This window comes from Nomascus leucogenys, chromosome 4 (assembly GCF_006542625.1).
Source record: "Nomascus leucogenys isolate Asia chromosome 4, Asia_NLE_v1, whole genome shotgun sequence".
Classification (NCBI taxonomy): Eukaryota; Metazoa; Chordata; class Mammalia; order Primates; family Hylobatidae; genus Nomascus; species Nomascus leucogenys.
Window position 1 is genome coordinate 25,724,196 of NC_044384.1, and position 13,129 is coordinate 25,737,324.

The following is a 13,129-nucleotide window of genomic DNA, read 5'->3' on the forward strand; positions in this document are numbered from 1 at the left end:
TTTTGTATAAATGATAGAGGCCCAGTTGATATGGAATATATAATTTTAATGTTGTAAAGCATGTCTGTGACAAAGGATGGAAGGGCAGATGCGTATTAATAAAACATTGATATGAACAATCTCTAACCTTGCCTGACTTTTTATTAAAAATGGCTGGCAGAACATTAGCAAACTCAGACTGTGCCCTGTATGAGAAGTTTGGGCCAACTACAAAGCTTACAGGATGCAGCCCCCTGGACTGCCCTTACTTCAGAAACCAAATACAAGTTTGAGGGGTTCTCAGCAATCATTCCCCAATTTGATAATTCACTAGAAAGACTCACAGAAAGCTGTTATAATCATGGTTATGGTTTACCACAGAAAAAAGGATACAGATTAAAATCAGTCCACTGAAGAGATACATAGAGCAGAGTCTGGGAGAGTACCAAATGAGTTCCTGTTACCTTCTACTGATGGTACATCACCTTCCAGCATCCATGTGCGATAATACATATGGGTGTTGCCAACTAGGGAAGCTCACTGAACCTCAGTGTTCAGACTTTGTATTGGGACTCCATTGCATAGGCATGATTGATTGTCCATGTAGTTGACTTCAGTCTCCAGGTTACCTGATACAGTATATAGAAAGCAACCACCCTGTTGTATTGTTGGTCTTTCTGGTGTGACCAGGCCCCACTCTAAGACCTCATGGGTGTAGCCAGCCCTCACCCTAAGTCATACAGTTGGATTATCTAGGATGACTCAATGTTCCCAGGCAAACAAAGACACTCCTATGAGGCGTAACATTCCAAGGGCTCAGAAATTACCTCCCGGAAGTCCAGGACAAAGTCCATATCTCTTCTTTGGTCAGGGTCGTTCTTTACTACATACTCTGATACCAAAATATTTTTAGTTAATATCTACTGTCTCCCAAACAACTATGCAATGCAAAACAAAAACTAAAAACCCCAAAGCCAACTCTTTATTTAATTTTTTTGGTGATTGGCAATAAGTTGCCTTCTTTATGTATATTTTACAAAAAAAATGCCATTGAACAACTTTTAAGGAATTTTCCGCTCAAATTTATTTGGAATTTCTTTGTAACAGCTCAGTAAAAAGTTCTGTATAGTATTCTCTATGTTTCTAGAGTTTCACGCTGTAGATTCTGTGGCCAAAGTGGGAGACAGATAGGTCTATCTCCCTAGTTGACATTTTTGTGATTCTAGTGGGTCCAGGCAATGGGAGATGGAGAATAGCACTGGCTGAGCTTCTGAGGTATGAGTGTGGCCAGAGTGAGTTTCCAGGGCAGGGCTGCAACTAAAGCTTTGATTAGAGCCAGGAGTTACAGTGAGGCTGCTTAAAATATGGGTATAAGTGGTAGTTGTAGAGTGGGCTTAGATCAGGAGCAGTTATAGAGCAGGCTGGCACCTGGTGAGTCATCAATAGTCAGGGCCAGAGCAGTAGAGGCAGAATCTCACACTAAGCTGGAGAGAGCGTTGGTGGTGGCTCCAATAGTGTACAGTGGAATATTGCTTAGCTGTGCTGCTGAAAACCCGGTTGGGTCTTTCTGTGAGTCTGTTCAGATAACCACTGAAAGTATACATTCTGGTATCAGACTACTGGGATTTAAGTCATAGTGCTGCCCGTTGCTAATAATGCAGTCTGGGCAATTTACTTCTCTCTGCCTGAGTTTCCACATTTGTTAAAGATAATATCTGTTTTCTGTATTTTCTCCTATTTTTGTTTCATCTTTCTTCTTTGGGTTTTAATTTGCTATTTTCTAGCTTTTTAAAATGAAAACTCAGATTTTGATTTTCCATCTTTTATGGGAATTTAAAGCTATAAATTTCCCCATAACCAGATCCTTAATTACATCCCACTTTGACATGTCATATCTTTATTAGGTTCCATTCAACATATTTTTAAACTTGCATTATGATTTCTTATTTGAGGCATGGATTTTTTGGAAGTGCGTTTTATTTCTAGTTAGCCTTCTGTATGTTTTTCCTAGTTGCAGTCCATGATAGAGAACAGAACTTAGTATTATTTCAGTCCTTTGAAATTTGTTGAGACTTGCTCTATGGATTAGCATATGGATTATTTTGATAAATGTTTTGTAAGAACTCTAAGCTGTCTTTCATAGTTATCAACTAGGTCAATTTGGTTTACACACGTTGTTTAAATCTTCAATATCCTTGCTTTTTTTTTTTTTTTTTTTGGTCTGTGTGTTCTTTCAGTTACTGAGCAAGGTGTGTTAAATTCTCCAACTATGATCAGTGCTTTGTCTATTTCTCCTTTAAGTTCTTTAGAAGTTTAGAGTTTCTTTAAGACCTTTAGATACATTTTTGCTGTATATATTTTGTGGCTATTTTATTATACATTTAGGATTGTTATGTTTTCCTGTTGAAATTACTCTTTATCTACATAGTTATATTTTAGCCTTGAAGTCTATTGTGTCTTCTGATACTAATGTCACTATACTAGCTATCTGTTGTTTTTTGTCTGCCTGGTAAATCTTTCTCAATCCTTTCTTACAATTAAAATGTGTGTCTTTTACTCAGTTACATATTTTTCAATGTAGCCTGAAAATCATTGTCTTTTTTTTTTTTTTTTTTTTTTTTTTTTTTTTTTTTTTTTTAAACAGGGTCTGCCTTTGTCGCCCAGGCTGGAGTGTGGTGGTATGATCACAGCTCACTGCAGCCTGGACTTCCAGGGCTCAGATGATCCTCCCACCTCAGCCTCCCGGGTAGCTGGGACTACAGGCATGTACCACCAGGCTGGTTTCTTTTCATTGAAGTATTTAGCCTACTATTGTTGCTTAGGCATATGTCTACCATTTTACCAGTTGTTTTCGCTTTAATCCTGTCTTTATGTATTCTTTCTTTCCTGCCTTTTCTTGTCCTAATCATGTCTTCTAATTCCATTTTACCTTCTCTTTTAATTTTTTGAGTCATAGACTTTTTTTTTTTCCTTTAGAATAGGGATCTGCAAACTTTTTCTGAAAATATTTTGTTGTTGGGAGCTGTGTGATCTCTGTGAAACTACTCAACCCTGCAATTGTAATGTGAAAGCTAACACAGATAACAGGTAAACAAATAGCTGTGGTTGTGTGCCAATAGAACTTTATAAAACTAAGTTGCTAGCCAGATTTGTTCAGAGGCTGTGATTTGCAGACAACTGCTTTAGAGATTAAAGTATATTTGATTAATTAGGGTCTACCTTATTAGTATTTTTTTACCATTTCCTTTCCAAAATGCAAGAACCTTGAACAGTTTAAATATGGTTACCCCTTTCTATCCTTTGCATATTATTGTTATGTATTTTACTTCTACCTATGTTAAAACTCCACAAGACACTCTAAATATTGCTGATTTAAAGAGCATTATTTTATATTTACCCAAATATTTATTTTTTAGTGTTCTTAATAATGCTTTTATCTGGGTTCATTTTACCTCTGGGGAATTTGTTGATATATTATACTGTTAGTCTGCTGAATATGACTTCTTTACTTTTTTTTGGGGGGGGGTGGAGTCTGTCTGAAAATATATCTACATTTGAGGAATATTTTCACTGGAGTTAGAATTCTAAGGTGGTAGATTTTTTCCGCCTAGAACCTTAAAGGTATCATTTTATTGTCTTGTTTCCTTGATTTTGTTTAAAAAAAAAAGTTGCAAAATTATTTTTATATCTGAGTGTGTTGCATCTAGTTTTCTTATTGTCTGCAATTATATGAGGATGTGCCTAGAATGTGATTCCTTTATATTTATACTACTTGGGGTTACCAACACATCTGAAATCTGTTGATTTGATATTTATTTTTATCAGTTTTGGGAAATTTTTAGCCATCATCTCTACAAATATTATTTCAGCTTGATTTTCTTTTTTCTCTCCTGGGACTTCAATTACATGAATGTCTGACCATTTCACTATGTCTTGCCTGTCTCTTAGTCTCTGTTCTATTATACATTTTTGGTCTGTGTTTCAATTACATATATTTTTATTGACCTATCTTTGAGTTTGTTTTCTGCTTTGCCAAACCTGCTAATGTGTCTAATAAATTTTTAATTTTATTGATTGTATTTCTTAGTTCTGGAATGTTTATTTGTATTTTTTATTGATTCCAATTATTTGTTGAAATTGTCTTTTCCTTCATTTTTATCTCTTGTTTTAACATTCATATTATTTAAAGTCTTAACTCAGTGTATCACCTGTGGATCTGCTTGTAGTGTGTTTTTTCTCTTGACTATTTGTCATATTTCTTATCTTTTCACATGTCTAATATATATGTATTTACTATGCACAGGATTTGTGTATAAAATAATAAATGTTGAAGTTGATTTTATTTTTCTCCAGAGAGTAATGGGTAAATAAGTTTAATTAGGCCTGTGTTAAGGCTGTCTTGAGCTTATACTTCATTTTCTTTTGGTTCCAAATGTCTCAAAGATGAAACTTGTTGAATGTTTGTTGTAGGTTCCTCCCCAAAGCCAGACTTTGTTTCTTAAGCACCAGAAATTGTGGGTGACTTTAGGTTGCGTTTTCTTCTTAGCCGTCTAGCCTCTCATCCTACTCCTGGACTCAGTAAATTTCTTATTCAGAAAACTGGGATATGACCTTGGTGATCCTCTAGATTCCAATTCACATTCTAGCCCTTATGGAATTATCAAAAACTCCACTTGTTTCTCTTTTCCCAAAAGATATTTTCTCCTATAGCAAGTTCAATTTTAAATCGATACTCACCAGATGCCTCCAAGGTAGAAAAGAAGCATTCATATAAGCTCACCTAAGACTTTATCCTCTGTTGTATTAAATTAACTTAGTCATCTTTGCTTTAATAGATATTCAATGCCATTAACAATATGACTATTACGGTGGTGTTGATTACTTACTTTGATTTTTTTTTCCATAATTGTTGTGTGAGCTTTTTTCTACCTACTACATCCTACCCAGATCCAGAAGGTGGAAAAATAAAGCAGGATACATAGAGTAATTTTTTATCTTGCTAGATTGCTTTGGATTATATTCTCAGACTCTGAGGATTCATCTACCTCTGACTTCAGTGATTTTTGTCATAAAATTTTGAGAATAATTGCCTCATTTAATTATTCAGCTGCAGTTTTTTATACGCAGTTTGGGTATAATTAGGCCTGTCTTGGTGTATTGTGTTGTAGGCATTTCAAAACCAGGAAACAGAAACATAAGAAATGGTGAGAAATTATAATAGGTTAGTGAAAGCCCTTTGTAAATTATAAAGCATCATAAAAATGTTAAGTGGTATAATTATCTTTGAAGCTATAAATAGTATCCTACAATTTCTTTTCTTTTTAAACTATTACTACAAACGTAATTTGCTGGGTGAAGACTGAGATCAGATATATTTGGATTAAAGATTATAGAAGCTTAGGAAAATCTTCAGAGTCCCAAATATATATCAAATATATCTTACAGCCTTCCAAAAACCTATATATTTTATAAATAATCAAAGTGAAATGTATTTTAATGTTACATCTTAGGCAACAATGTAACTTTGCATTACTAAGTGATGAAACTCTAACTCTGCTAGAACATTGACTGCTTGGGGAGAGCAAATTGAATCCGACAAAATTTTGATTGCAATACAAATACACAACATTTATTGAGAACCTGTTATGATTTCATCACTGTTCTGGGCCTCTTAGGTGCCCAGACACTTTCAGTCAACCCTGAACAATCATTTTAGCCTCTTTCTGCTTTGCCAACTGTTACCCTTCCAATTATTCTTTTAAAGTGTCTCTTAGACTATATCTTTGCCTGCATCAAGTTTGGCTGCTCCATTTATTTAGTCAAACAACTTTTGTGTTTCAGATCGACTTGAGTGAGTTGAACAATAACTTTTCTACAATGTCCACTTTTAGGTTTCTTGATGTCATCTCCTAATTTTTGATTCCACTCAGTCATTTCTGTGTATTTTCTACTTTGCGTACTTCTTCTATACACTGTGTGTATCCATGTGTGTACATATGTATGTGTTCCTGTGTGTGTTGAGTAGAGGGGCTAATAAAATCCCAATAGCACAGCTGAATAAGTAATAACATTCTTTGTCCTTCAGGTTGAGTGTTAAGAGTCCCCAGCTGTTTCACATTATTTCCTCATTCTATCCTCACAACAGTTCCTTGTACAAAATTGGTTAGGAATAGACACACTTTTAGATAGCAATTATTTGCTCATTGAAGATTAAAATAAAAAAAAATCTCAAAGTGTTTTTTTCATATTCATTGTCCAAGCTAACATAGTTGAGACCCTAAGAATATTGTCTTCTATAGATTCTAAAAGGTGAGAACCTATGATAGACTATTTGACTTTTTGTGCTCAATTCAACAAATGATGGTAGCTGGTAAAAATGATAATGTCCATTACTCAATTTTTTTCCATGAATGCAAATGGAGGTAGAGAAAACATCATTTGTAAGATAACTATGGTTTAGCACACCATCTCATACTAAGATATTTCCATCAATGTGCCCATTGCCCTACCATTCCCAAGACATTTACATTCTAAGTTACACAGTGTAGTACTATGCAAACATCAGCATTAAAATAAATGCTCTAGTGCGCTATTTCAATTAGTTGTGGTCTCTAAGCTACTGCTGTTTAGATATTCTTGATTCTTTATTGCATTGATAACTAATGTCTGGATGGTGCTTATTTTTATTTTGTGTTTCAGTTCATACAGGGACACAGGGTGAGGGAGGCCAGAAGCACCAGTATATTTGGAAGCACTTGGCTGGGATGACAGGGAACCCTGAGGGAATGGAATGGGGATGCTTCAGACAAAGCTGGCCATCCTTGAATTTCGTGATTTTCTTGGGTAGTCTGTCTCTTTTTCTGACTCTCCTGTCCATGATCAGACACCTGTTCCTCAGAGATGGCTGTTGGCCGCAGGTTGTGAACTCATCACTGCTCTTCGCTCAAGGTAGGAGGAAGTCCTATAGTGCTAGAAATGTTCATTTCTGAGCTCTACTGGGCCTAGAGCTTCTCCTTGACCTGACTTCCCTTCCATGCATGCATTCTGTACCCATGCCTCAGTTACTTCTCTAAGATTAGACCAGCAAGTGTCATGCTTTCCTGTGTTTTAATGTCTCGACTGTGAGTGAAGATGGCTCCATTTTTAGGCAGTGTTGGAATCTGTGGAAGGATGACTCTGACTTGGATTTTAACAAATCTTTCCAGTTCTTTTTTTTCCTTCTAGTAGGAAGCCACTAAATACATACCTTACCCTCTTTCTTAATTTACCTTTTGGAGAACTCTTTTCCTTTGATGAAAACTGTCATCTTGCTCATAAGGGTTTCTGCTAATTAGAGTCCTGATATCTAAGGCTTCAGGCCCAAAATATCCAGGAAAAGAAAATAGTCCAACTGAAGAGGGAGACAGGGCCTTAGGAGACCAGAGGATGGAGAACACTGAGCAGAAGATGTGAGGGGAGGGCATCCCACCCTAGAGGAAAGTGCCAACCTGCCATGGATAGAGAATTAACAGAAACCCTTGTGAATGAGATGGTCCGTTTATTCTTTTAGTTCTGAGACCTTTTTTACGTTACATATTTTGGGGCTATGCTATTAGATGTAAGTTTTGAATTGTTATGCCTTCCTGTTGAAATGACTTTCTCAAGTAATACTCTTGTCTTGAAGTCTGCGATATCAGATACTGTATCTGATTCCGAATCTATGCAATTTACCTTAAACCTTGGCTCTCCATAGGCTATTGGTGTGGTCTGGACCTCCTCTGTGAAGCAGAAAAAATCGACTTTGATAATTTATGGGTGAGCCATTTGCAGAAACTTATAAATTCCAGGTCAAATTTAATTTGACTTCTAGCACACCACTAGCTGGCTTTCCACACGAGCCAATTGAGAAGAATAAAAACTCATTCTGAAAAGCCAAATTATAATTAGAAAGTTAATTTGCTCACCCTCAAAATCACATAATGAATACTAAAGCCAAATATAAATTACTTTTGTATTATCCTTAATTTTGAACTCTTATCCCCTTGATTCCTCTATTAATGTGGATAATTAAGAGGTGAGTACATAAGAATGCCAAAGTAATCTTAATCTTCACCTTGTCAAGATAGAGCCATTTGTTAGAACCCATCTTTGAGGCAGCATTCATATATTTGGAACCAGACTTCTCTGTGGTGAATACAGTGACGAATGTACTGAACATTTGCAATAGGTGGGATTGGACCACCTTTGAGGATCAAAATCATTTGTGAAGATGGAAGAAGTGGCTTGTGATGAGTACTATCTTGTTGCTAAGAGTTTACACTCTGTCTCCATTGCTACTAATTCTCATTACACAGGTTTTCTGGGCTGGGTGTTCCCAACCTGCCTAAAGGTCAAACTACTACACAAACAGTTAACAAAGAAACTTAGCTTATGGAATCTCCAAATAGCAGGTCAGTGGGAGTTAACATTTTATTTGGCATAATTTCAAGCCAATTGTACTAGTCAAGCCATCAGTGACCAGAGAGGATGACAGAAAAAATGACAGTATCTTTCCTTGCCCTGATGTGTTCAAATACTAAAGCCTTACGTTTATCTTTACTCAGATTTCATTTTCTGTGTTTTTTCTCCAGACATAAATCATGAAGTCCTCTACCTTAAAAATCTTAAGGCCATAGGGAAAATAGCTCCTATTAACATAAATGTTAGGGAACTCCAGCCTAGATGATGATGGGGGAAACGCTACAAGAGAGATCACCTCTCAGTTGATATTGGGCGAAATTTACCCCCGATATTTCACGTAGGTTCTTTTCTATTTTCGCTAAGTGTCGGCTAGTCTGAGAAATAAAGGGACAGAGTACAAAAGAGAGAAATTTTAAATCTAGGTGTCCAGGGGAGACATCACATGTTGGCAGGTTCCGTGATGCCCCCTAAGCCGCAAAACCAAGTTTTTATTAGTGATTTTCAAAAGGGGAGGGAGTGTACGAATAGGGTGTGAGTCACAGAGATCACATGCTTCACAAGGTAATAAGATATCACAAGGTAAATGGAGGCAGGGCGAGATCACAGGACCACAGGACCAGGGTGAAATTAAAATTGCTAATGAAGTTTCGGGCATGCATTGTCATTGATAACTTCTTATCAGGAGACAGGGTTTGAGAGCGGACAACCAGCCCGACCAAAATTTATTAGGTGGGAATTTCCTCATCCTAATAAGCCCTGGAGCGCTACAGGAGGCTGGGGCTTATTTCATCCCTACAGCTGTGACCATAAAAGACGGCTGCCCCCAAAGTGGCCATTTCAGAGGCCTACCCTCAAGGATGCATCCTCTTTCTCAGGGATGTTCCTTGCTGAGAAAAAGAATTCAGTGATATTTCTCCCATTTGCTTTTGAAAGAAGAGAAATATGGCTCTTTTCCACCCAGCTCACCGGCAGTCAGAGTTTAAGGTTAACTCTTTTGTTCCCTGAACATTGCTGTTATCCTGTTCTTTTTTCAAGGTGCCCAGATTTCATATTGTTCAAACACACATGCTCTACAAATAATTTGTGCAGTTAACACAATCATCACAGGGTCTTGAGGCGGCATACATCCTCCTCAGCTTATGAAGGTGATGGGATTAAGAGATTAAAGCAAAGACAGGCATAGGAAATCACAAGGGTATTGATTGGGGAAGTGATAAGTGTCCATGAAATCTTTACAATTTATGTTCAGAGATTGCAGTAAAGACAGGTGTAAGAAATCATAAAAGTATTAATTTGGGAAACTAATAAATGTCCATGAAATCTTCATAATTTATGTTTGTCTGCCATGGCTTCAGCCGATCCCTCTGTTCGGGGTCCCTGACTTCCTGCAACAAGTTAAAAGGTTCATTGAATGCTGTTTCCCTGATTCCACTATTTTTGTTTTCACTTCTGAAAAATTCAGAGACTTTTGAGTACTTAGCCTTATTGATGAGCCTGTCTTTAAACCAATAATCCTCATTAACGGCAACTTTGGATGGAAAGTACTACTGGGAGAATGAAGCCTCCATGTAACGCATCCACTTTCTTAAAAAAAAAAAAAAGGTTTCAAAATATACAGCAAGTGTGATTATTGAATTAACTTTCCATTTAAGAGCAAATCAAAGGTAATAAAGACCAAGATTTTTTCAATGCATTAACGAATCTAGAAGTAAGACTGAATCTCCCTTATGTATGCATTAATTTGCACTTTTATTAATGGAACAGAATCTTATGAACATTTTTAGTACATGATTAGGTTGGAAAACATAGAGCTTGTCCTGTTTCCGTCATACATACGCTGTTGTGCATGCAGTGATATCAAAGTGAATTATTTGAGTGTATAAGGGGACAATTTCCATAGAGATTTATTAAAAATCTGAGGTTAGACTCCAGTGGTCATGGCTGTGACAGAGACAAGAAACTGCAGTCTTATTCCCACACCAATGGTTAGTTTTCTAAAATTTCCACACAGCAACCTGCTTTTATGGACTTTAAAACAGAGGCACTTTCTAAGCTGTATGATTGTGGGACTGCTGAGAGGTACACAAGCCTGGTTATGAAAGTTATGTTTGTATTCCACCACATCTTCCTCCAAAATCGTTGTTTTGTCATGTTCCATGGAAATTACACAATCACAGAATGTTAACATTAAACAAAAGTGAAAAGCACTCTCCTTGTTCTATCAGGCTTTCTGCTCCTTGTAATTCACTACCTTGTTTTCACTTTATAGAAATTGTGGAAGTCGAACCAGATCCTTAAGCACCCTCTCCCCCAGTTCAGGGTCAAAGCAACTCAAATTCTCCTCTCACACATTACTGTTTTTATTAACCTGTTTCTACCTCTGCAGCTTTTGTACATCACATTCTTTCAGCAATTTTACTTATATAAAATTCTTTGACAATTTATGTTTAGCCATTATTTGTCACACGGTTCATTATTCATTCAACAAATGTTTGTTGAACACCGACGATGTGGCAGGCATTGTTCTCTATATTGGCAGATGGTGAAAAACGCAATATTTTACAGCATCCTGTTGATTATCCCAACTGAATATTACTTGAATATTACATGTTCATCTCTTTTTTCACCACCCTCTTCTAGTTATTTATCTTACTAAACCATGGCAATGACCTTTAAGCTGGTCTCCATCATCCATTATGGTCCTCTGCAAATCTATTTTTCATGTTGCATGCATGATGAACTTGTCAGAATTCAAATCTGATTATGTTGCACACCTCCCAGATTAAAATTGTTTACTGACTTCCCATTGCTCCAAAGTAAAAGAAAAAAGATATTTTACAACATAGCTGTAAGACCTGCCTGAGTTTTCCTTGCCTATCCCTCCAGCCTCCAGAATGAGCTTGCTTCCTCATTCTCACTGTCTGTGTTTGGGCACTCTTTCGTGTATACCATGTTCCCTCTCCCTCAAAGACTTTGAACTTGATGTCCTTATTCCCTCAAGTGTTCTTTCCATCTCTCTACCTACTAACTCTGACCTCAGCTCTGTTGTCATAACCTCAGAGAAGTCTTCAAAAACCTTCCTGATCAGGCCAGATGCTCATTTGTTGGCTCTCTCAGCACTCTGTCCTCCTTTTTGTACTTCTTAAACGATTCCTATTCTCCATTTGTTGGTATGATTAATTTAATATCTGTTTCTTCCATGAGATAATGAGGCCTATGAGGACAGAGACCAGGTCTAACCATTCTCTATTGTACTCCCAGGGTCTAGCACAATCTTTGGCACATAGTAGACACTTCATACATACTTACCAATTAATGAGTATTTATACCTTAAGAGTTGGAATCTGACCTTACCGTAAGGTCAGATTCCACATAATAATAAAAACACATAATGTTGAGTGCGGGGATTCAAGGAGGGCGGGTTGATATGGTCATCAGTAGGTATACAAGTCTTCTGAATGTGTATGTAACCTTTTTTGTAATTATATATTTTGAAGGAAGGAGTCCATAGCTTTCATCAGATTCTAAAAGGAGAAAGTGATTTTAAATGTTAATAAGCACTTGAGGGAGAATTTGAGTTTTTTTGTTTGTTTGTTTTATCACCCTTCAAGATCGAGATACTCTAAAACCTTTATTTTGTCAGTAACATAGCATGATATTTATGGAGGCCCAGAAGCACTGTGATTAGTGTGATACATTAAGCAAATTCAGAAACACCAGAAGTTGCTATGAATTTGAATGAGAATTCAACTCGAGTTATTTGCCTTAATTTTTTTCTTTAAAGAGCAGAGACCTGGCCACAAACAAGTGAAGATTAAATTTTAGAGACAGGATGATGGATATAGCCTTATTGCTTAGGTTCAGTGGTCCAGTGGGAATTTGTGGCTGTTGGAAGTTAATGCAGAGTGCCAGATTCATGCTTCAAGTGGATTTTTTTTTTCTTTCTCACACAAACAAGTCTCTAATTAAAGCATTTTATGTTTATATAGTTGTTACATCCCATAATTTAAAATTATCCTAATTTAAAACAGCATTTAAGAAACTCTAATTAGACTGTTAATATTATGAATCTTCAAGTACTTATGTTCTCTTTCTCTGATTAAAGTACGAAGAAAAAATTTCTCCACATCACCCTGCTGGCGCCTGATCCTAGAGGTGAGAGTTAACTTGAGGTGAGCAAATGGTATAAACGTTCTGTAGATGGGGGAAAACCCTACATTCCTTAATTTCTCTTTCAAGTCAGGGAGCAATTTATTTCCTCAAGTAGTAGTTTTGCTTGTATTATAAAATATGAGAAGGGTTCATTTGAAGAGATTGACAAATGTTGGTAGTGTCCCAAGAGTTACTCATTTTAAAATCTGTCCTCTTCAAAAGAAAAGCAGGGGGAAACTATAAGTACAACATTGAATATATCAGAATAAATTTGTGTCAATATTCTGCTTAAAATGAAAATGGGAATAGATTTCATTTCTGTGTGGATTGAGAAGAAGTTCGCATCTTTTTTCTTGATTACAGCATAGAAAAGAAATGCAGATAGTTAGCAGTCAGTTTAATTTCTATCACTTTGTCCGCAAAAGTGGTGCCAATTAAAGATGCCTGGAGCTCTCCAAGCTCAGAGTGATTCCACTAGTACTTTTTCTTCAATTATTCTGAAGCACTAAATGTGAAAACAAACGTCTTCGATTACCCCAGGGCTGGAAAAATTAGTGCT